The sequence below is a fragment of the Megascapheus bottae genome, chromosome 1 (genome assembly GCF_031878675.1).
Source record: "Megascapheus bottae isolate mThoBot1 chromosome 1, mThoBot2.hap1, whole genome shotgun sequence".
Lineage (NCBI taxonomy): Eukaryota > Metazoa > Chordata > Mammalia > Rodentia > Geomyidae > Megascapheus > Megascapheus bottae.
In genome coordinates, this window is record NC_143509.1 from 97,188,539 (window position 1) to 97,211,921 (window position 23,383).

Genomic DNA, 23,383 nt, shown 5'->3' on the forward strand with positions numbered 1-23,383 from the left:
GATAGCATCCAGGCTCTGAGTTCAAGCCCTAAGACAGGTGCAGACACACACACACACACCCCACAAGAGAATCTAGATATCCTGGAAGACATGTGCTCATCTCCCCTGAGTGGACGGGGCCTGTCATACTCAATAAAGACAAATAGAAGATAGAGAAACAAAACCGAATCTTATGGCTTTAGAAGGAGCTGAGCAGAGACTATCCCAGACATTGCAGAAGCAAGAAGAGAATGACAGAAAAATGACTCCAGACCTTCTTTTCGAGGAAGGAAAAAGAACTCGTAGTTGCTTTCTAAATGAACTGAGTAGGTGAGGAAAAGACTCGACCCAGGATGGCAGCCATCCCAGGAATGAGGAATATGCCTTTCATTTCAGTCTTCCTTGCTGACCCATTAGAGTTGACACCCAAGGGCAGACAACCAGTGGACTGCAGCCCCCACAACATGGAGGACTCTCTAACTCGGGGCCAGCTCTCCCAGTGACCAATGAAGCTTCTCAGTGCCATTGTGCATACAGATCACAGGAGACTCAAACTCCAGAGACACTGGTCTCTTGGGTCAGGAAGGAGTCTAGCCTTGGAAGGCACCGACAGATTGTTCCTCAAGGTATAGATGAGAAGACTGGGAGCTTTGAAAGGGAGCACGACACAGCAGGTGCTCAGAGATGGCTGAGGACTGTAAGAGGAAAATATCAAGCGCAAAGGAAGAACAGGCAGTGGGAACGAGACAGTCACTACTGCTTGTTGAGTTGATTGAAATTTTGGCATCAAAAGAGAGGTCCCATCACCCCTCAGGCAAAAGAGTGTCCCCAAGACCCGCCACAGACAGCAGGCCAGCAGATGCCCAGGTTCCTCATATATAATGGCATAGTGCTAGAGCTACAGGCGTGCAACTTACTTTCCACTGGAGATTTGGCAACAGTTGCCTGCTTTTCTTTCTTTTTTTCCCCTATGTATGTGGTACCGAGGAATTGAACCCAGGTCTTTGTGCATGCTAGGCAAGCACTCTACCTCTAGGCCAAACTCCAGGCCTGCCTGCTTTCTTTACATACATACTCTGTTGGCTTTCTGAAAGAGTTTTTAGGCTCTTCTGCTATGCCAAATGTAATCAGACTTTCCAGTTAAGGAGTTGTTTCATTTTGCTAATGAAACACATCTGTCTGGTGTAGAATGAATTCCTGAAAATAGCTAATATATAAAAAATAAAGCCAGGAGTTTGGCCTAATGGTAGGAGTATTTGCCCTAGCATGGATGAAGATCCGGGTTTGATTCCTTGGTATCAAATACATAGAAAAAGCTGGAAGTGGTGCTTTGTATCAAGTGGTAGAGCTCTAGTCTTGAGAAAGCCCAAGGACAGTGCTTAGGCCCTGAGTTCAAGCCCTGGGATTGGCTAAATAAATAAACAAATGGGATCCTATCTCCTCATAACATATGGCCTTCTCTTTTCCTCTTTAAACCCTCTCTAGATTCCTTATACCACCTGATAGGATGCAAATGATTTGTTAATATTGCTTTGCATTGTTTAGGAAATGGTAACAGGGAAAACCATCTGCACATGTCCTATGCACAATTTTAAGACATTTTCCATTTGGGCCGGATATGGTAGCATCTGCCATAAACCAAGCTTCTAAATAGAAATCAGGAGAAACGTAATTTAAGATGAGCCCAGGCCAAAAAAAAAAAAAAAAAAGTGGGGGGAGGAGGAGAACAAGACTTCTGTTGTCACAACCAGTACGCCAGGCATGGTGGGACACACCTATAACCCAGCCTGGTCTTGGATTTAAGAAAAAAAAAAAAGATACTATATCTGAGAGAAATAATTAAAATAAAAAGGGGCTGGAGGGTGTGGTTCAAGTACTAGAGTACCTTTCTAGCAAGCAGAAGGCTCAGAGTTCAAATTCTAGTACCACCAAAATAGCTCAATATCTTCCATCTACTGTTGGTTAAATCTACTTGCATGTGAGCCACAGACAGGGAGGGCTGACTGTATTTATTTTGCAGTAAACAAAAGGGAAGGGACTATTCTTCAATTTCAGCTCTGAGGTCCAGAATTCCTGTGTGCTGGTGTAGTGTGTAAACTATCTAAGGACTGAGCCGCCATTTAGCTTTATCTTTCCTTCCTGGCCTGCTATTACATTGAGGTCTGGGATCTACTACGCCTTCAATGTAGCAGGAAATGTAATGTGTAATTGTTGTCTTTTTGATGGGAGCCAAGTGCTTTCCCATGCTTAACCTGAATCCAGCTTTCCAAACCATTCCATTGTGAAACTACCATTAGCCAAGAGGATTCCAAGAGAGGCTTAAAGTTTTTAGCCTAAATGAAATAACTATCCTCTCCTTATAGGTTTAGAGCATTCTCTTTGTGTAACTTGCCAAGAAAGATGCCATTCTAAACAGGACTATAAATCACGTCTTTGTCTTATGGATCTGAAGTTCTCCTGAAGGTGAATGCCAATGGATGGGCCCAGAGAAACTCAAATGTTCTTTCTCCTTAAGATTCTTTATGCCTCAAGATTCTGGTATCTTGACTTTTTCATTTGTCTTCACTTGGCACTCCATGCTTAGAATGCGTCTCTGTCCCCTTCTGCAGAGATTAATGATCTGCAAGGATTTGTGTAGGCCTGCTTGACAAACAACCTTTGAATACTAGGCTGCCCTAATCTGTCTGCTTTGTACATTTGAGTTCCTTGTATTTGAGTTTCTTAAAATAGGACTCACTGCTGAAGCTCATTGAGACTCAGAGAGAAAGCCTTGAGCGGGTCTGCAGGGAGCAGCCTGAGCCAGCTAGCTGTGGTGACCACGGCCACAGCCCCATGCTGAGCTCTAAATTATGGTTAAAACCCCAGAGCTAAAAGCATCACCCCTCTCTGGCACTTTCAATTTAAAAGCCATGCTATATTTTTGTTTCCAATTATAGAAGAAGCAAAATAAAAGCATCTGGAACTCATTACTGTCCTTTTATTCCACTGTAACTTTAAGAAAGGAAAATAAGCCATCTTGAAAATGCACAGGGAAAGAGAGGAAGCAATGACTCCATAGCTAAATTCCCCCCCTCCCCGCTCCACACCCGACCAGGGCTGCCCTAGGTATCTCTGTGATCATATTTGCATACACATGGCGCCCAGAGTTGCTGGTGAGGACCCTGGCGGCTCCTCAGCTCCTGCAGGAAGGCAGCAAGACAAGATGTCTGCAAGCCATCTGGGTGCTCAGGCCACTGTCTGGCCATTTCCAAGGGGCAGTACTTGACCCTGGCCGAGAACTCAAGCCCAAGAAGTCAAGCCTGCTCCCAAACATGTGCATGAATGGCAAGGATCCTGTTTCCAGAAACCCAAGAATCCAGAAGATTCTATGAAGAATGAAAGAAACGAGCCCACAGGAAAGCCAGGGAGTATCGCATTTCACGCCACCCAGAGGCAATGGATGTGACTCCCTATGGCCTCATGACCCAAACCCCAACTTCTTGGCAGGCCCCACAAGGCCCCAAATGAGCTGTTCTCTGTCACCACCTTGGATTGATGCTGTCACCCTCCCCCAGCACACAGCCTAATACTAGATGTGAACACATTTCACCAAACACACCAGGAACAGGCAGATCTCTGCTCAGCCAACTCCCCATCTTGAAAGCCCTTTCTCAGTTCATGTCTGGGACTCAGTCCAGGTTTCATTGTGCAGTACAAAGAGAGCCTTCATCCAAAATGCACTCCCCACAACTCCACGCCAAGTGCAATGGCAGTGTAGACCCAGAGCCTGGGACCCCAAAATATAGCACTTTGGAAATTGAGAAAATAGCAGAGACATACAGGTCATCCTCTAACCTTTCCACACCTTGCAACGTGAGACCTAGTTATCAAAGACCTCTGGCCTTCTTCCTCTGAAAGTGTCATAAGATCCTCATGTGACAGGTGTCTTGCTCTGGGTACAGAGCAAGTGTTACACAGACAGGACAAGAATCAAATCCAACAGGACTTGCTAGTTCCCTTGCCCCAGTTTGATGTCATTAGGTTCAACTCCTCTCCTGACTGATTATATTTCTACCCAGCAGCCCATTGTTCATCAAACCTAAGTGTTAAACACATACACACACACACAAACACACACACACACACACACACACAATTTTCTCTGGGCCTTTGATTCATCATTTCTGAAGGTTCCTGGGTCAAATGAAACTTTTGTTAAATAAATTTGTTATGCTTTTTCTCTGGCAAATCTGTGATTAGCCTGGAAGAAAGGATACAATCTTTTTCTCTTCTTCCACAAACATGATAAAATCCTGTCCTCCTTCCATTTGGTGAATTTTCTACCAATGTCTAGGGTATACCTAGTATCATAAGGACTTAATAGTTTCTTTTGGCTGCTGTAACCAGTTATCACAGAGTTGGTGGCTTAAAATAGCACAGATTTATTATTATTATTATTATTAGCATTTCTATTTTGAAGAGCTGGAGATAGAACACAGGGCCTTGAGCATGCTAGGAAAGCACTGTACTACTGGGTGACATTGCCAGACCAACACGAATTTATCATCATCCAGCTCTGTGGTCAAGCAGGGGTCTAACTGAGCTATGGTCCAAGTATCAACAGAGCTGTGTAACCTCCTACAGGCTTTGAGGAGAATGGGTTTCCTGCCCTTTCCAACTTCTAGAGTCCATAGGCTTTCCAAGGCCCTGCCTTATATTATACAACCTGTCACTTAACTATCTCTCTGCCTCTCTCTTCTGTTTTTAAGGAGCTTTGTGCTTATATTGGGCCCACTCCGATAGTTCAGCATAACATCTTTACATATAATGAATTGGCAACTTTAATTCCATCTGCATCCTTAAGTGCTCTTTACTATAAAATGTAACAAGGTCTTTAGGAGGTAGGCATCTTTGTTGGGAGTCATCATTCTGCCTACTATGAAAGGTACAATATCCTGTCATTCGCATCAAGGAGATCTTCTGCAGAGCCTTCCATATAAACACCAAGCACAATTAATAACTCCTTTTATATTTCCAAAGTATTTTTAGTACTTTATAAATGCCTCTTGTTTAAATATTTTAACACATTTAAAGCAATGTGAGAGGGACATTTACTCTTTGATGTTTTGCATTTAGCCATTTTGCATGTTGTTAATTACACATTTATTCTAATGTGCATCTGAAAAGGCTTAATAGGATACTCAAGCAATGATACAGTCTTTCCTTTTGATTTTAATTTTATTTAAGTTTATGCAGCTTGAAACTTAAGTGAAATATGAGTTAACAGCACATATTGTATAAGTTGAGGAAGGCAGAGGAGAAGGGAGAAGGAAGGAAGGAGAAAAAGAGGGAAAAGGGGGAGGAGGAAGAGAAAAAAGGTGAGAGTGTGAGGGTGGTGCTTAAATGACTGCATGTAGAAAAACTCCCCCGGACAATATTTTACCAAATCTTTTACATTTGAACGGTGTTAGGTTGAGTCCCTCTTGCCTTCATTCAGTCATCTTTGTATGAATCCAGTGGTTGTGGGTATGGTTTTTGTTTTGTTGTTTGGGTTTTTTTTTTCTTCTTCTTACTCCTACGCCTCCATTTTCAAACCATTTATAGCTGATAGAGTGAGTTCTTAGAACTGTGCCACTAATGGAAGGAAATCCTAAGAAAGTGAATTTCTTTACAGAGCTGTGTCATACCATCCTTTGGGACTTCTGCTGGAAAAATAGAATCAAGTCTCAATAATGCCTTTTAATTGTATTCTCTAGTATGATAGACGTAGGACAGTACTGTATCATCCCTCTGTGAATATAAAATACCTTGTACCTGCTTAATGATACGTCGTGGTGACTGTGCTTTATCAGAGCTGTTTTTAATGAGGTTACTCAAGAACGTTTTCTTTCCAGACAATGATTGAGAAGCTAATAAAAAAAAATGGTGCCAGGCACCACAACAGTAACAGAACTTCACATTTTTTCAGGGTTTTTCTTTTTTATCTTTTTCTTTTTATTAATGGAGTGTGCTGGATGTCTAATTTTGTTTAGATGACTGCAGAGCCTGGGAAAGCTTTTGCTGCTATCCATGCATAACATACTGCTATTACTGATCTTTTTATATAAATATAAATATATACATATATATACCTGTATATAATTTGAATTTTTGGAAACTTTAGCTGCGCTGTCAACTTTGGAAAAAGTATCCTAGCTTATCATGTTGAACTGGCATTGTACAGAAATTAATAGCCATATTGGTCTAGAAACGTTAAACTTATTTTTTTATTTGTACAGGAGTAAACACATTGTATTAAATATGTAAGGTCTTATCTATGTGGGTTTGATTACAGAAACTAATAAAGGATCCTCTAAATTTAAAAAAAACTCCCTTGGAGTTAATATTTTCCACAAAAACACTAGTGGCAGAAAGTTTGTACATCTTCTTATTACTGTATCCTTAGATCCCTGCAGAACAAAGTAGTTCTGCTCAATAACTATTTGTTAAACCTGTAAATATTGTAGTTAAATGGCTAGCCCCTCTGTGTTCCTCATTCCTTGAGGGCAGGAACACTGCTGATTAATTTTGGTATTTTTAGAATATTGCAAATGCAACAACATGAGGAGCTCAAATGTATATTGAATGAATGAACCGCTGCCATGGATTGTGCCTGAAATTTATACATCTTGAATTAATTCCACACTATGGGAATATAGCTAAAGTACAGTTAAACTATTTCTCTCTTCTCTTTTAGTGCATAGTGTACTTGCAGTAAATAACACATGAGGGTATGACTGAACCCAGATTCTTGTTAGGAGACTGACAAATAAAAATGTCACCAAAGCATGGAGGATGGAAGTTGAAGATACACAACTCCTATCTTTTTCCTTCATGGATCCCATTTCTTAGTAAAATGTCCTAATTTGATAGGTGTTTTCTGAATTACATAGTTCAATAGGTCATTCATGCATTCACCATCATGGCAGGTCCATGAATGTCAATATTCAGCTATATATAAAACAAAAATTAGGCCCTGTTACTACTTCGAGGAACTTACAGAAAAGAGCCCACATTGAAAGGGATTACCATGCAATTAAAAGAACTAGCCCTAGACAGAAAACAGGGCTTGGAAACATCCAGGTTGAATTTGTAGTTTTTCATCTATGTTAATGTGATGTTTAAACAAAGAATGCCAAAATATACTATCTGTGAAAAAATATAACAGGATATATGTATATATATACATATACATATATATCAACAATTCCACAAAGTAAACTTTATAATCTCCTCAATATAATTTTCAAAAACCACTTAATATATGAAGAGTCAACAAAACTCACCCAGTCTGAAAGAGCAAAGTCAAATGATAAAGTTGGCGTGTTTGCATCCTAAAGCAGCTATTAAGCTACATTCATTGATCTAAGATAGGATATTATTACAATGAATGACAACACAGGACCACTTCCAGAAACTACAAATAAGATGCGCACAGAAATTCTAAAATTAAAAAGCAGGGGGTGGGAGCACAGCCTAGTAGTAGAGTGCGTGCCTAGAATTCACGAAGCCCTGAGTTCAATTCTTCAGTACCACATAAACAGAGAAAGCCATAAGTGGTGCTACGGCTTAAGTAGTAGAGCACTAGCCCTCAGAAAGCCCAAGGACAGTGCCCAAGTCCCGAGTTCAAGCCCTAGGACTAGCAAAAATCAATTAATCAATCAGTAGCATACTAACTGATATTTAAAACTCACTATGCTTGGGAGCAGAACAGAAGTGACTCAAGAAAGAGTTAATGAACCTAGAGACAAATCCACAGAACTTACTCAACCTAAGAAACAAGGGAAATAAATAATTGACAAAGTCTTAGGAACCTGTTTTAAAAAGGCATAATATACAAACTTCCATTATTAGAAGAAGAAATGAGAGAGATTAGAACAGAAAAAAAATCATTTAAATAAATAATTGATAAACATTTCCCAATTTTTGTGCAAGACCTAAATTCCGATTGAAGAAGCTCAACTGACCGGAGATAAGGACTTATGGTGATGTATGAGCAATGGGGAATAGTTTCACCAGAGAATCAACTATTCGAAAGAAGCACATTTGAAAAATTAATGACCAGAAGATCTGGGAGAGACATAGGTACATCTCTCTAAAGGGACACAATGTGAAGGTATCTATGTGTCACAAAAATATAAGCACAAAAGCAAACATACCTGGAAATGCATAGAGGCCACCCCCTCTATGGGTGTCAGCCAGCCTTTTGAGATCCAACCCCAGATCCTTCACCAATGAGTTCCTTAGCCAAGCAGACATGATGGTCTGTGTGGGCTCAACAACATAGGCTGGGCTTTTATCACCAAGACTGTGCTGTTTCGGTAGTAAAGGAATCAAGAGTGGAAAGGAAGAGATTTCTCTTACTTATAATTCAATAGCTAAGGCTGTGCTTCTTGTCCCTTTGATCTTGGATTTTTGCTTGTGTAGAGGTTCTGGCTTCTAGGAGGTAACCACAAAGCTGTTGATGGAGAAGCTGAGACTGGGTTCCCCAGGCCAGCTTCCCATGAGGGCAGTGGACAGGATACCTGAACAGCAGACATTCCGGGACACCTTTCAGTACACCTGTGTTGATAGTTTGTATATGCCTATAATTCCAGCGCAGAAGAATCTAAAGAGGAAAAATGCTGAGTTGAAGGCCAACCTAGGCTACATAATAAGATCTGGTCTCAAAATTAGAAAACAACAACAAAAACTTAATAAGGAACTAAAGCAAGTCAACTTAGACAGGATGGCTAACCACACATAACCTTTCAGGAATGATGATTTGGTCTTGCCATAGACTGAGGAGCAGAGTCTTGCCTGCCTGCTGTGCCTGATAAGATCAGAGAATTGTGCACTGGTTCATGGAAGATAAAAAGCAATAGGCAGAATCTGGGTGCCAGTGGCTCACTCCTGTAATCCTAGCTACTCAGGAGGCTGAGATCTGAGAATCATGGTTTAAGACCAGCCCAGGCACAAAAGTTCATAAGACTTTTTTTTTATTAGAGAATTTATTAATGTTGATTTTTACATCATATTTTAAATGACAAGTTTAACAAACAAGTGTTCAAGGAGGGAATCTCAATTTACAATCACTGGGACTTAGTATTTAGAACTTAATCAAAATTAGGTTTAAGGTATATGTCATAGAAACATATTAATTTATGAAATAAAACATTATGTCTATAGAGTCATAGGTTTTTATGTCTATATAGTTATGTTTATATTTCTGTTACCATGTCCATAGCTTTGGGTATGCAGTTATTGAGCCCTCGCTCTTGTACTCTTCGGATTTAATAGCCACATATTAAGGATACCATGCGTCTTTTGTTCCTTAGGTCTTGACTTGTCTCACTCAACATGATTTGCTCTAGATTCATCCACTTCCCTGCGAATGCCATTATTTTATCTTGTCTGCTGGCTATGTAGAATTCTATTGTGTATATATACCACATATTTTCTGTATCCATTCATCTGCAGTAGGGCATCTGGATTATTTCCATCGCCTGGCTATTGTGAATAGTGCAGAGATGAACATAACTGAGCAGGTGTCCTTATCATATCTTGGGTCATGATGTTCAGGATAGATGCCCAGAAGTGGTATGGCAGGATCGTAGGGAAGGTCTATTTTCAGTTCTTTTTTTTTTTTTTTTTTGCCAGTCCTGGGCTTGAGCTCAGGGCTTGAGCACTGTCCTTGGACTTTCTCAAGGCTAGAGCTCTACCACTTGAGCCTCAGCACCACTTCCGGCTTTTTTCTATGTATGTGGTACTGAGGAATCGAACCTGGGTCTTCATGCATGCTAGGCAAGCACTTTAACCACTAGGCCAAATTCCCAGCCCTATTTTCAGTTCTTTAAGAAACCTCCACACTGCTTTCCAGAGTGGCTGAACTAGTCTACATTCCCACCAGCAGTGTAGTAGGGTTCCTTTTTCTCCACAATCCCACCAGCAACTGTCATTGTCTGAGTTCAAAATCTTGGCCATTCTTGTTGGGGTAAGGTGGTATCTTAGGGTTGGTTTTATTTGCATTTCCTTTATGACCATAGATGATGAACATTTTCTCATATGCTTTTCTGCCATTTTAATCTCTTCTTCTGATAAGTCTCTCTTTAGTTCCCTTGCCCATTTAGTGAATGGTTTATTGGATTTTGGGGGGATTAGTTTCTTGAGTTCCCTGTAGATACTGGATATTAAGCATTTGTCAGATGTATTGTTGGTGAATATCTTTTCCCAGTTGGTTGGCTGTCTCTCTACTTTTGTGACTATGCTTTTATCTGTGCAGAAACTTTTTATTTTTAGGTAGTTCCATTTGTCCAGTCTCTCTCCAATCTGTTGTGACCCTGGGATTCTGTTCAGGAATCTTTTGCCTGTGCCTATGAGTTCCAGTGTCTCTTCTACTTCATCATGTAGCAGTTTCACTGTTTCCGGTCTGACATTGAGGTCTTTGATCCACTTTGAGTTAATGCTTGTGCATGGCGAAAGGCTAGGGTCAATTTTTAGTTTTCTGCATGTGGCTGCCCAGTTTTGCCAGCACCAATAATTGAATAGACTGTGTTTGTTCCACTATATATCTTTGGCTCCTTTGTCAAATACAAGTTGCCTATAGGTATGTGGTTCTATTTCTGGGTCTTCTATTCTGTTCCACTGATCTTCTGGTCTGTTTTTGTGCCAATACCAAGCAGTTTTTGTTATTATGGCTCTATAGTAGAGTTTGAAGTCTGGTATTGTAATACCTCCAGCATTGCTCTTTTTGCCTAGAATATTTTTGGCTATTCTGGGTCTTTTCTTGTTCTATATGAATCTTTGGATTATATCTTCTATTTCCGTAAAGAATGTTTTTGGGATTTTGATGGGGATTGCACTGAATTTGTATATCAGTTTTGGCAGTATAGCCATTTTCACTGTGTTGGTTCTCCCTAGCCATGAGCATAGGATGTCTTTCTATTTCCTAGTGTCCTCTTTAATTTCTTTCATTAGGCTTTTATAGTTTTCATTGAATAATTCCTTTACATCTTTGGTTAAGTATATTCCTAAATATTTTATTCTTTTGGGGGCTATTGCGAATGGGATCATTTTCTTGATTTGGCCTTCTGTTTGTGTATTGTTGGTGTACAAGAAGGCTACTGACTTCTGAAGGTTGATTTTGTATCCTGCCACTTTGCTAAAGTGGTTTATTAATTCTAGAAGTTTGGGAGTGGAGTTTGTTGGGTCACTCAAGTAGAAGATCATGTCATCTGCGAATAGGGATAGTTTAACTTCTTCTTTCCCTATGTGGATCTCTTTGATGTCCTTTTCTTGCCTTATTGCTCTGGCTAAGGGTTCCAGCTCTATATTGAAGAGAAGTGGAGAGAGTGGGCATCCCAGTCTAGTTCCTGATTTTAAGGTGAATGGTTCCAGTCTTTCACCATTTAGTATAATACTGGCTGTAGGTTTTTCATATTTGGCTTTCACTATTTTGAGGAATGTACCTCTTATTCCTATTTTTTCTAGTGCTTTCAACATGAATGGTTGTTGTATTTTGTCAAATGTCATAAGATTTTTTTTCATATATTTTTTATTGTAATTAATAGAAGGGTTACATTATATTCACCAGATAGAAGGTGCATTACTTCACAAACATTGATACCCTTTCTCATGTCTTGGTCCCCATGTCCCTCCCCCCACCCCTGCCCCTCATCTTGTTTCTCCCCCTTCCCTATCCTATTTCAAATAATCAAATAAACATATATATAATAGGTAACAAGGTAAAATACTGTAACAATATGAGATAACCAAGGGACAGCAAAAGAGATGAGAGATAACATAGTACATTAAGGACAACAATCACTCATTACATGGCTTTTGTTTCTATATTGTGGAGGTCCTTTCATTTAGCGTCATTCTGTATGGCCTTATGTATCTAGGTTTTGCTCTATTGTAAATCTCTGCTAGGAGAGCCCAAGATTTCTACTAATTTCATAAGATTCTTATCTTCAATTAACCATCAGAAAACTAGAGTGGCACTGTGGCTCAAAGTGGTAGAGCACTAGCCTTGTGAAAAAAAAAGCTCAGGACAGCAACCAGGACCAGAGTTAAAGCCCTACAACTAACAAAAAAAAAAAAAGCAATAGCAAGGCTTTGGTAAACTCACACCTGCAATCCTAGCTATTCAGAAGACTGAGACCCTGAGGATCTGGGTTCAAAACCAGCCCAGGCAAAAAGTCTTCTACAATTTATCAATGATTACCCAACAAAGTCCTGAACTAGAGGCATGGCTCAAGTGGTAGAATGCAAAGCCATGAACAAAAAAGCTGAGAAAGCACCAAAGTCCCGAGTTCAAGCTGTGGTTACCAGGACAAAAAAGGAAGGAAGGAAGGAAGGAAGGAAGGAAGGAAGGAAGGAAGGAAGGAAGGAAGGAAGGAAGGGAAAAAAGAAATAAGCAATAAATATCAGCCATGAGCAGGTAAAGAAAGGAAGAACATAGTTGTTACAAGTATTTTCCAAAAAAGACTCAGCTAGAAGTGAAATGAACCAAGTGTGTCCTCCTTGGGGGAGAGAGAAAGATTGCATGTTGTCGATATACAGGAATAGCTGTGCATCACGTTATGCAAATGCATTATTTTTCTCGTTTCCTTATTTGGAAGCAGTGTTTGAATGAGATGCGTGGGAATGCCAGCTTGATAATATATAATGCCCTGGATTATTGGGTTTGATGCAAGGCTGTAATCAGAATTTCCTTTCTTTTCTGGTTTTCATTATTTTTTGAGAGAAATATTGAGGATTGAAATTAGAGCCTCAAGAAGGCCACACTCCCGGTCCTTTTCTCATTTTTTTACCCAAGCCAGTCTCAAACCACAATCTTCCCCTCTTTGCCACCTGAGTAGCTGGAAAGAAGGCTTTGTTTCTGTTTAATTGTTACTATAAAGGGGATCTACAGCCAGGCACTAGCGGCTCATACCTGTAATCCTAGACACTCAGAAGGCTGAGATCTGAGGTTCATACTTCAAAGCCAGTCAGGGCACTAAATCCATGAGACTCTTACCTCCAATTAACCACCAGAAAACCAGAAGTGGCACTGTGGCTCAAATGGTAGAGTACCAACTTGAGCTAAAGAGCTCAGGGACAGTGCCCGGGCCCAGAGTTCAGATTTTAAAAAAAGTGATATATGCAGAGAAGTAACAGTTACAGAGGTAACTGTTACATAGGTCCAGGTAGGTACAGGTAATAGGTACATTTCTTTTGGGGCAATGTCACCCCTTCCCTCATTTTCTCCCAGTTTTTCCCTCCCATCTCAAGTTATACAGTTCATTTTCAACAGAATGTCTAGTGAGTGCCACTGCTGCATTTTTATTTTATGCTTTCTCCCGCCATTTCTATGACCCCCTTACTCTCTTAAAGACAGAAAAGCAAGACAGAAAGACAAGGTGAAAATAGTAACACAGAAAAAAAAACTCTTGTTTCTATTTCCTGGAGTTTATCGCGATAAATATTATTTGATGTGATCAGAAGCATTGCACCTTTATGTTCCTCTCCTCTAGTTTCACTGAGCGTGAATATCTAGAGTTCTGTAAAATTTACCATGAGCCAGTATATAGAGATCTAACTTCTACATATGAGAGAAAACATTCATCATTTGTCTCTCTCAGCTTGGCTTACTTAAATCATATGATTTGTTTTCAGTTCATCCATTTCCCTGCAAATGACATAATATTATTGACTTTAATAACTGTATAAAAGTCTACATTTTTGGGGTCCACTCATTTATTGTAGGACATCTGGACTGTTTCCATAATGTAGCTCCAGAGATTCTGCACATCTCACACTGCAATAACCTTTCATAGGTGATCAAATAATTCTCCCTCTAGAGCTGTCCAAAGGCTCCCTCACAGTGCCAAGTAGGCTCTGCCTACCTTCTGCTCCCTTAGCGCCCACTTTACAATCCACATCTCAGTCTCCAGCTGCTACAGACGCCAGGTGGCTCTCCTAGAAGGCTCACTGTTTTGTGGCTCAGTGGATGAGCTGCCATCGTGCTTAGAACTCCTGTCCTCTTCAATGTGCCCCTCTAGGAGATACGAAGGATTTTCCTGACAGGTCATCTACCCATTCCAACTCCCTGTTACTAATCAAGCTTTCCCTGATCACCTGAGCGGACTTTCTCTCCCCCCCGGCCCCCCACCATCTACACCTAATGTTCAAAATGTATGCCTTTATTATCCAAGGACCAAACCACAGTGGATCCAACACTCTACCCAAACAAAGAGCTCCTCTAGGCAACGTTTCCTTCCACGGTTCATCTCTATATCTTGTACACCTAGTACAGCGCCTGGCATAGCACCCTTGTTCAATAATACATGGATTGATAGATGAATATGAAAGAGACTATAATTATTTTCCACATCGGGACATAAAGTTCCAGAAATGAACAGAATGCTGCTTCCGCACTCCTTTCAGGCCAAGGGCACAGGGCTCACTTCTCTAGGAGTTTTCTATCTGGCTATTAAACACATCTTGTTGAATCCATAGACAATGTCAGAGACTTGGAAGTGAGAAACTGGCTTCATCTCAGTATCCAAGTGACTTAATGGGCCAGAAATCCAGCTGAGCCCCTTCTGTCATCTTGAAATCAAAATACAGGGGGAAAAACTCATCATAGACTACCTTAAAGGCCAAATTCCTATTCTGCCAAGACATTTTCATCAGCTGTGTATAAAAGAATCAGATGTGTGATTTAATCCTCTTTCCTTCTGCTGCCCCTGAGCAATTCAAAGTGGAGTGGAATGCTGCCAGTTAACCAACTAACTTGATTGGAATAAACAGCCAAATTAGATAATTAATGATCACGTTTGCCAAATTTCCACTTGACTGTTCTGCTGCATACACATTGCCCTGAGCTACAGATATATTTACAAGCAAGTTACCCAGTGCTCCTGGTGAATCCTCCTGTATCGGAAAACTCGCATCTTCCACCACCTCCTCTGGCTCTTTTTCATGACAAATGAAAGGCTTATAGTAGATGCATCCTTACTTCCGCTCTAAGAGAAATCCAGAGCCTGAAGTTCAGCAGGTCCGCCCTTGTCAAGGCTATAGACTTTGTACATAATCAGTTAATAAGCCACTGCTTTGTCCTCCCTGTGTTACAGAAGCCAAGAGGACTGGAAGCTCCTTCCCGGGGAGGAATTTCCTTCACGCAGTGGATGTGTTCGGATATGACTTGTGAAGCAATTGGTACCCTTCCTGGATTGTTCCCGCCTGACCATTCTGTGTGATCAGAAACTACATCTGCTGTTTCACAGAGGCTCTTTTTAGTCACTAACGAAAACATGGGAAGTTGAGTGACAGGGCATTTCTAGATTTTAAAACATTTCTAGATTAAAACTGAAATGTCCAAAGCAGAATTGTTCCCTCTGTTTTCAGTGGTAAGGATTGAACCTGGTGATCTGCACACGCTGTTCAAGTAAGTGCTTTGTCATGGAGCTCCACCTGGAAACATGACGATCTCTTTTTGTCCAGCGAGATCTAATGCACAGCCTGAGAAGGACTTTAGTCATTATATTCTATATGGGAAGGCTTATTTTTTTTATCACACTCACATACAGAAAGTATGTGAGATGATATGTTAATTTACTGTAGTAACCATTTCAGTAAATGTAAACATTAAAACAGTAGGCTATGTACCTTCAGTGTATTCAATAAAGCTAAATAAGACAAGTAAGTATAACAAAGGAATAGATTAAGAGTTTTAAAATAAACATTCCTAGCTGGGAAAAGGGAGCTCACACCTGTAATCCTAGCTACTGAGGAGGCTAAGATCTGAGGATCATGGTTCAAAGCCATGAGACTTATCTCCAATTAACTTTCAAAAAAAAAAAAGCCAGAAATAGAGCTATGGCCCAAGTGGTATCATGTTAGCCTTGAGTAAAAAATATACTCAAGGACATGGAAGTGTGCTGTGGCTCAAAGTGGTAGAGCACTAGCCTTGAGCTGCAAAGTGCAGGAACAGTACCGAGTTCAAGCCCCACACACAAAAATAGAAATTTGAAAGTTCAAGGGCAGTGACCACGCCCTGAGTTCAAGCCCCAGAATTCGCACACATTAAAAAAAAGACTAGGGGACAACAAAAGTAAACATTTGCATCTGTGGTTAAGTCATCTTTGACAAGAGTCCAAGGCAATATAGTGGAGAGAAATTGTCCTTTCAACAAATGGTGCTGGGATGACAAAATAACCAGACAAAGACTGGGCTCCCATTGGAGTTAGACTCCATTCACACCATAGTCAAACTTACTCACAATGGATATCTACCTAAAGGTAGAGCCTATAAAACTACTAAGAAACAAACACGGAAGAAAATCTTTATAACCTTGGGTGGGACCATGATTTCTTAGATCCCACATCAACACAGAGGCAAAAGAAAAAAAAAATAGATCAATCAGACTGTGAAGATTAGAAATTTCTGTGTTTCTGAGAACACCAGTAAGAAAAAAGAAAAGACAGTTAAAAGGAAGGACTCAGCTTATGAAAGAAAGCTTAATCCTCTTAGTCATTAGGAAAATGCAAATCAACATTCATAGGAAGCCAAGTCCTGGGAGTACAATCTTTGAATCCTAGCTAGCTACTCAGAAGGCTGAGATCTAAGGATGGTGATTTCCAGAAAACTGGAAGTGGAGCAGTGGCTCAAAGTGGTAGACCACAAAAACTCAGGGATGGTACTCAGGCCCTGAGTTCAAGTCCCAGTACTGGCAAAAAATACACACACGCACACACGCACACAGTAAGATACCATTGCACACCCTTTAGATGGCTAGAAGGAAGATGGGTCATACCAAGTGTGGGAAAAGGTTGGAAGACTTTCAGTGCTCATGCCATACACATGGGATTATCAAATGGGTCAGTTGTTTTGGAAAACTGGTAGTTCTCAAGACGTTAAATAGAGACTTAAGATACTTGTCTTCCATATACACCTCCAAGAGAAATAAAAACATGTGTCACACAAAGATTTGCATTCCCATGTTCCTAGCAGTGTTTTTCATTTTTAAAAGAGAGAAGAATTGGCAAAAATGTACATTTTAGTAGAACTTTTACCATTTTAAAATGTTCTCAGGGGGCCAGGAGTGTGGCCTAGTCGTAGAAGCTCACCTAGCATGCACGAAGCCCTGCGTTCTATTTTCCTCCATACCACACATACAAAAAAGATCAAAAATGGAGCTGTGGCTCAAGGGGCACAGTGCTAGCCTTGAGCAAAAACTGTCCAAGGACAGTGCCCAGGCCCTGGGTTCAAGCCCCAAGACTGGCAAAAAAAAAGTTCCCAGATTATCAAATGGTGAGATAACTCTCCAGCCCAGATTTCTCCAGGTCATGAGTTAGATTATCATCAAAAACTCATATTTTGGGGTTGGAGGTATGGCTCAGGTGGTAGACCAGTAGCCAATGAGGAAAAGAGGCAGATACCAAGTTCCACTCCCAGTCTCAGAAAAGAACAAACAAAAACACATATTTCTGAAAGGCTTATCAAGCCAGGCACAGTGGCTCACAGCTGTAATCCTAGCTACTCAGGAGGCTAAGATCTCACTGAGAATGAGAGTCTCAGTTCAAAGCCAGCCCAGGCATTACAAAGCCATGAGACTTTCATCTCCAATTAACCACTAGAAAACTGGAAATGGCGCTGTGGCTCAAGGATAGGGTGGTAGACCTGAGCGGAAGAGTTCAGGGACAGTACCCAAGCCCAGAGTTCAAGCCCCAAGACCTCTACCCCCCAAAAAAGGATTACAGGTTGAGCCACAGGCACTTGATAAAAATATTTTTTTCAAAATCCATCCATAGAGACAAGCTTCTGAATGACTCTATAACTCTACATAAGCAAATGTGTCTTCTGTAGAGGAAAACCAACGCTCTCAAAGCTCCAAGAAAAGTCACAGGATCAGAGGCATCACTCATGAGCAGCATCATAGATGCTTGGATTTGAACAGTCAATCTGTAAGTCTTACAGAGGTCATGCTTAAGAGATGAGGGCATCCGCTGTTTGGGACTTGATCTCAGAACCACCTTTTGGTCTACAGTCATTCAGCCTCACCTCTTCCTCACCCCCATCAAAACAGCTGTGTCAAAATAGCCACTTCAGGCTGGGCACGGGAGCTAATGGCTATAATTCTAACTACTCAGGAGGCTGAGATCTGAGGATCTGAGCCAGCCCAGGTGGGTTCTTATCTCCAATGACCCATTAAAAAGCTGAAAGTGGAGCTGTGGCTCAAATAACAGAGCACACGCACCTTCAGAAAGCCCCTAGCACCACAGCTGCCACATGGAAATCGACCGGTTTCTCATTTAAGCTCAAGAAACTCTGCAGATTTGAAGATTGACTTCCAAACATGCCTACTCACAGAATGAGGCTGGGAGGAAGAACATTCTCAAAGACATCAACAGGAAAGCTAACCAACTGGGACCTTGTTTCCACACTGAAAGAATAAAGGAGGAAATGACAAATAAAATGCCCAAATGCCATCTTCTTACTCACTTATAATTCCAGCACCAGGCTAAACAGAAAATGCCAGACCTAGTAGTTCTGTGGTATTCTCATTAGGAAATAGGATATTTGGAATCTTTCTTTAATCCTCCCCCCTCTCGCTCTTTCTCTCTTCTATCATCATCATCATCATCATCATCATTATTATTATTATTATTATTATTTTAGTTTGTAGAGTCAAAGTCCAACTATGCAGCTCAACTGGCTTACAATATTCCCACCTCAGCCTCTCACATACTGAGACTAGAGTCATATGCTATAACGCCCAGCTCTCTATTTATATTCCTGTGAAATGGTCACCAGAATATCCCCAAACATTTCTTGGCTTCCAATCCCTGCTTATCTGACATGACACCCAGGGCATGTGACAGCTACCCATTCTTTCTGGTCACCCTGCCATCACCTCACACAATCCATGCCCCAGTCCCTTTGCATACCATCCTAGGACTCCGAAGTCTCTGTATAAACTCCACCTTATCCACATTCACTAACAGGTAGAATGACTGCTCTTGACACACACCTATCCAGGATCTTGCTCAAGATCTAAGGACCTGAATGCTACATTTAGCTTCATGTCTCAAATCCGTCCTTAACACTGTGGTCTTTCTGGCAACTCTGGCAGGATTCTGATCCTTTTTAACTTCTGACACTTTCATTATGACCCTAGACAAAAACTACTCCTGAAAAAAAAATCGAGGATTTGTCATGATGATTTAGAGATTTTTTTTTTGCCAGTCCTGGAGCTTGAACTCGGGACCTGAGCACTATCTTTGTGCTTTCTCAAGGCCAGAGCTCTACCACTTGAGCCACAGCAGCACTTCTGACTTTTTCTATGTGAGTGGTAGCAAGGAATCGTACCCGGGTCTTCATGAATGCTAGGCAAGCACTCTACCACTAGGCCAAACTCCCAGCCCAATTTAGGAGATTCTTTAGAGATGTTTTTCTTTGACAACACACCTATTTCGTACCAAATAACTTTGCCTTGAATAATGAGGAAAATAGAAAATGGGACATAGTTAACATCTTGCTTCTCGTGAGCTTATACGTTTCTGAAAAGCCTTAGCCTCTTTGGGACTCCCCAGAAATCCACTGTAAAAGTTGGTATGAGGGCCGGGAGTTGGGCCTAGTGGTAGAGTGCTTGCCTAGCATGAACGAAGACCCGGGTTCGATTCCTCGGTACCACATACATAGAAAAAAGCCAGAAGTGGTGCTGAGGCTCAAGTGGTAGAGCTCTAGCCTTGAGAAAGTCCAAGGACAGTGCTCAGACCCTGAGCTTAGGCCCAGGCCTGGCAAAAAAAAAAAAAAAAAAAAAAAAAAAAAAGGTTATCAATGTGTGAGAAGTAATGCACCTACTACCTGACAAATGTAACTGTAACCCCTCCATACATCACCCCAACAATAAAAAAAATTAAAAAGTGGTATGGAGACTGTTAGCTCAGTTGACTTAACTAACAATAGGAACTATCTCCAAACTCTGATGTTAGGGTCATATTCAATTCATTTCTTGATTATGTAATACAGATGTCCTCAACGTATAATTTGGTAACATCCTGGTAAACCTAGTGGGATAATTTTTTTTTTGGTCAGTTGTGGGGCTTGAACTCTGGGCCTGGACTCTGTCCTTGAGCTCTTCAGCTCAAGGCTATTGCTCCACCATTTGAGCCACACTACCACTTCCAGTTTTCTTGTGGTTAACTGGAAATAAGAGTCTCATGGACTTTAGTGACCAGGCTGGCTTTGAATCATGATCCTCGGATCTCAGCCTCCTGAGAAGCTAGGATTATAGGCGTGAGATAATTTAATACCCCCAATAAACTGAACACATAGCTTAGTGACTCAGTGTACTGTAGAATGCAAGTGGTGTGCCCTTGTTATCACAAATCTGTCTGCTATAGACAACATCGTGAGTGAATGCCATTATTTCACTGCATATTATTAGCCTAGGAAAAGATGAAAATTTGAAAAAAAAATTGGTGCTGTTTGGGATTAAACTCAGGACCCCACTACTTTACAACACCCCCATACGTTTTTGCTTTAGTTTATTTTTCATGTCAGGTTTTGTGCTTTTGCCTGAGGCAGGCTTGTGACCTTGATCCTCCCACTGACCTTGACCCCTGCAGCTGAGATAACAGGCTTAGATTGCCACACCCACCTGGAAGTTCAGATTTTCAAGACAATTTCTACTGAAAGAAGATGGCTTTCTAATTCTCATGACATCTAAAAACTGTAAGCCAAACCATCACAAATGAGAAACGGTACATAGGGAATTTTGTCACTCGAGATTAAACTTTTAGTTGTAGATTAAAAGATAAACAGAGTGAGGAGAGGAGAGAGTGATTAAGAACAATAAAGGTCTTTCAAGAAAGGACCACTCACATGAACAAAATAGTTCTATGGCTCCTTAAGCCTACATGGACACAAAGCAAGTGGAAATAGCTCTGATCCATGGCAGTGGTTGGTGCAATAAACCATCCGTTTGTGTCTTATGGTTGGGGCTCAGGCAGAGCCCATTCTCCGAGCGAGAGGAAAGAGTTGAGAGAAAGCACTTTTGAGCACAGTACAACAGAATGATTGGCAGGCTGGTGATTAGAATGAGCTAGCCTCATCTGGCCTTTTTTAAGTGCAATATGGTATGCATAACACGACATATGAACGCTAAACTCCTGGCAGGTCCTGTTCAGAAGACAATGAAGCTGGCAGCCTGACACCAGAGCAGCTGGGGAAGGAAGTCTTGATTTCTGCGCATTAACACATTTGACATTTGGTATCTAAAGGGAAGAGCTAATAAATAACCCTGCCAATGATGACACTCTGTAATGACAGCTTTTATTACCAGTCAGTTAATCCTCAATTCCAGCTCTGTCCTTTTAGGCCATCTGCTGTTGAATTCTTATTTACTTATTTTTATTTTCCTGGGGCTTGAACTTGGAACATTTGACTTTTCCAGTGGCATTTTCAAGCCAATTCAAGGGCTACAACAGTGAAGGCTGGGTTAGAGATGATTCAGCACTCACATCTGTAGAAAAAGCAGGAAGTAGGGGTTCGGAGCAGGTGGTGGTGTGCTTGGGATTCATGTACTCGAATTTAGTTAGGGAAATCCACCTCTTTTCAGAACTAATACCTACAGCCTCTATTACAGGTAAGCCCCATGCTTAGTCATGAAGCATTACCCACTGGGTGCTGTGCCAACTAAAACTAAGACTGACAGATCAGAAGAGGAAACTCTGTATAATAAATCTTGACCCTGGACTAGAGCTATAATACAAACATGAATGAAAGGTTATGGAATGAGAGGTGAGGAGGTCATTTCTATCCCAAGAGGACTGTAGGAAGGACAGTGGAAGCAGCTTCCAGAAATGTGACAAATAAATGTCTGATTTACCTCTGTGTGTGTGTGTGTGTTTGTGTGTGTGTGTGTGTGTGTGTGTGTGTGTGTGTGTGTCCTTGCACTGGGGCTTGAACTCAAGAACTGGGTGCTAACTCACTGCTTTTTTGTTTGGGGCTAGTGTACTACCAGTGGAGCCACAGCTGGACGTTTATATTTTTAGTGGTTAATTAGAGATAAGAGTCTGTTGGACTTTTCTGCCCAGGCTGCCTTCGAACTGTGACCTTCAGATCTTAGCATCATGAGCAGCTGGGATTAAAGACATGAACCACTAGGACCAGCTAAGTGTCTGATTTTTGTTGGTGGTGGTTGTGGGACTTGAGCTCTGGGCATGGGTGTTTTCCCTGAACTCTTCAGCTCAAAGCTACTGCCCTATTCCTTGAGCCACAGCACCACTTCCTGTTTTCTGGTGGTTAATTGGAGATAAGAGTCTCACGGACTTTGTGCCCAGGCTGACTTTGAGCTGCAATCCTCAGATCTCAGCCTCCTCAGTCATTAGGATTACAGGCGTGAGCCAGGAGGGGGATTTCAGGCATGAGCCATTGCTCCGCTGTCAGATTTTTAAAGGATCCAATGTATGTCATTATGCCAAGCTGATTAAGGCAGTCCAAGCTGATTAAGACAACCAGCCACACTTTCCTAGATGCTTGCAAAAGACATGAACTGGATCTCAGACAGAGGACCTGAATACTCACAGAAATACTACTAAGAGAATGTGTCGTTTCTCCAAGCCACCTACCAGAGCAAGGTAAAGGCCAGGGGCCACCTGCATGCACAGAATTGCACAAGAGAGGAATCCTGGCCCAGAGTTTAGCCAAGTGGTGAGAGTGCTTGCTTAGCATACACAAAGACCCAGGTTCGATTTCTTGGTACCATATACATAGGAAAAACAGGAAGTGGTACAGTGGCTCAAGTGGTAGAGCTCTAGCCTTGAGAAAGTCCAAGAATAGTGCTCAGGCCCCGAATTCAGGCCCCGGGACTGGCAAAAAAAGAGGAAGGCCAAATCTGTTATAACCTCTATCTGAACAGTAGACATGTCTGTCCTTTGCTCTAGAGGAAGACAACATCTTCCAAAGCTGTCCATCCTTAAAAAGGCAATCTGATAAAAGGCTGTTCTGAGATGTATAAACATAAAAGAGTCCTAGACACTTTCTCAAGGAGGGCTACCAAACCAACAGATGTCGGTTTCTCCTCAAAGGATCAAAACTCAAGACACATCAAAGCAAGGAACTAGAATTATCCCAAGGTTGCATTTCTGTGGGGTTGGGCTATCGCTAGTAATACCTATCTGATTGGGCTGTCTCTATCTCTAATGAGATCTCATTATAATCATGATGATATTTCCCAGGATACCCTCCCGGGCCCCATGGAAGAGTGGAAGGGGCCCTGGGATGATCCAGGGGTGACAGAGGGGACACAGAAGAGCCACTCAAGACCCTTCACAACTGGCCTTTTACCACCTCCCACCTGTGCCTGGGAGCTCTGCCTCCCTCTTTCTCTGCCACCATGGTTTTGGTTCCACCT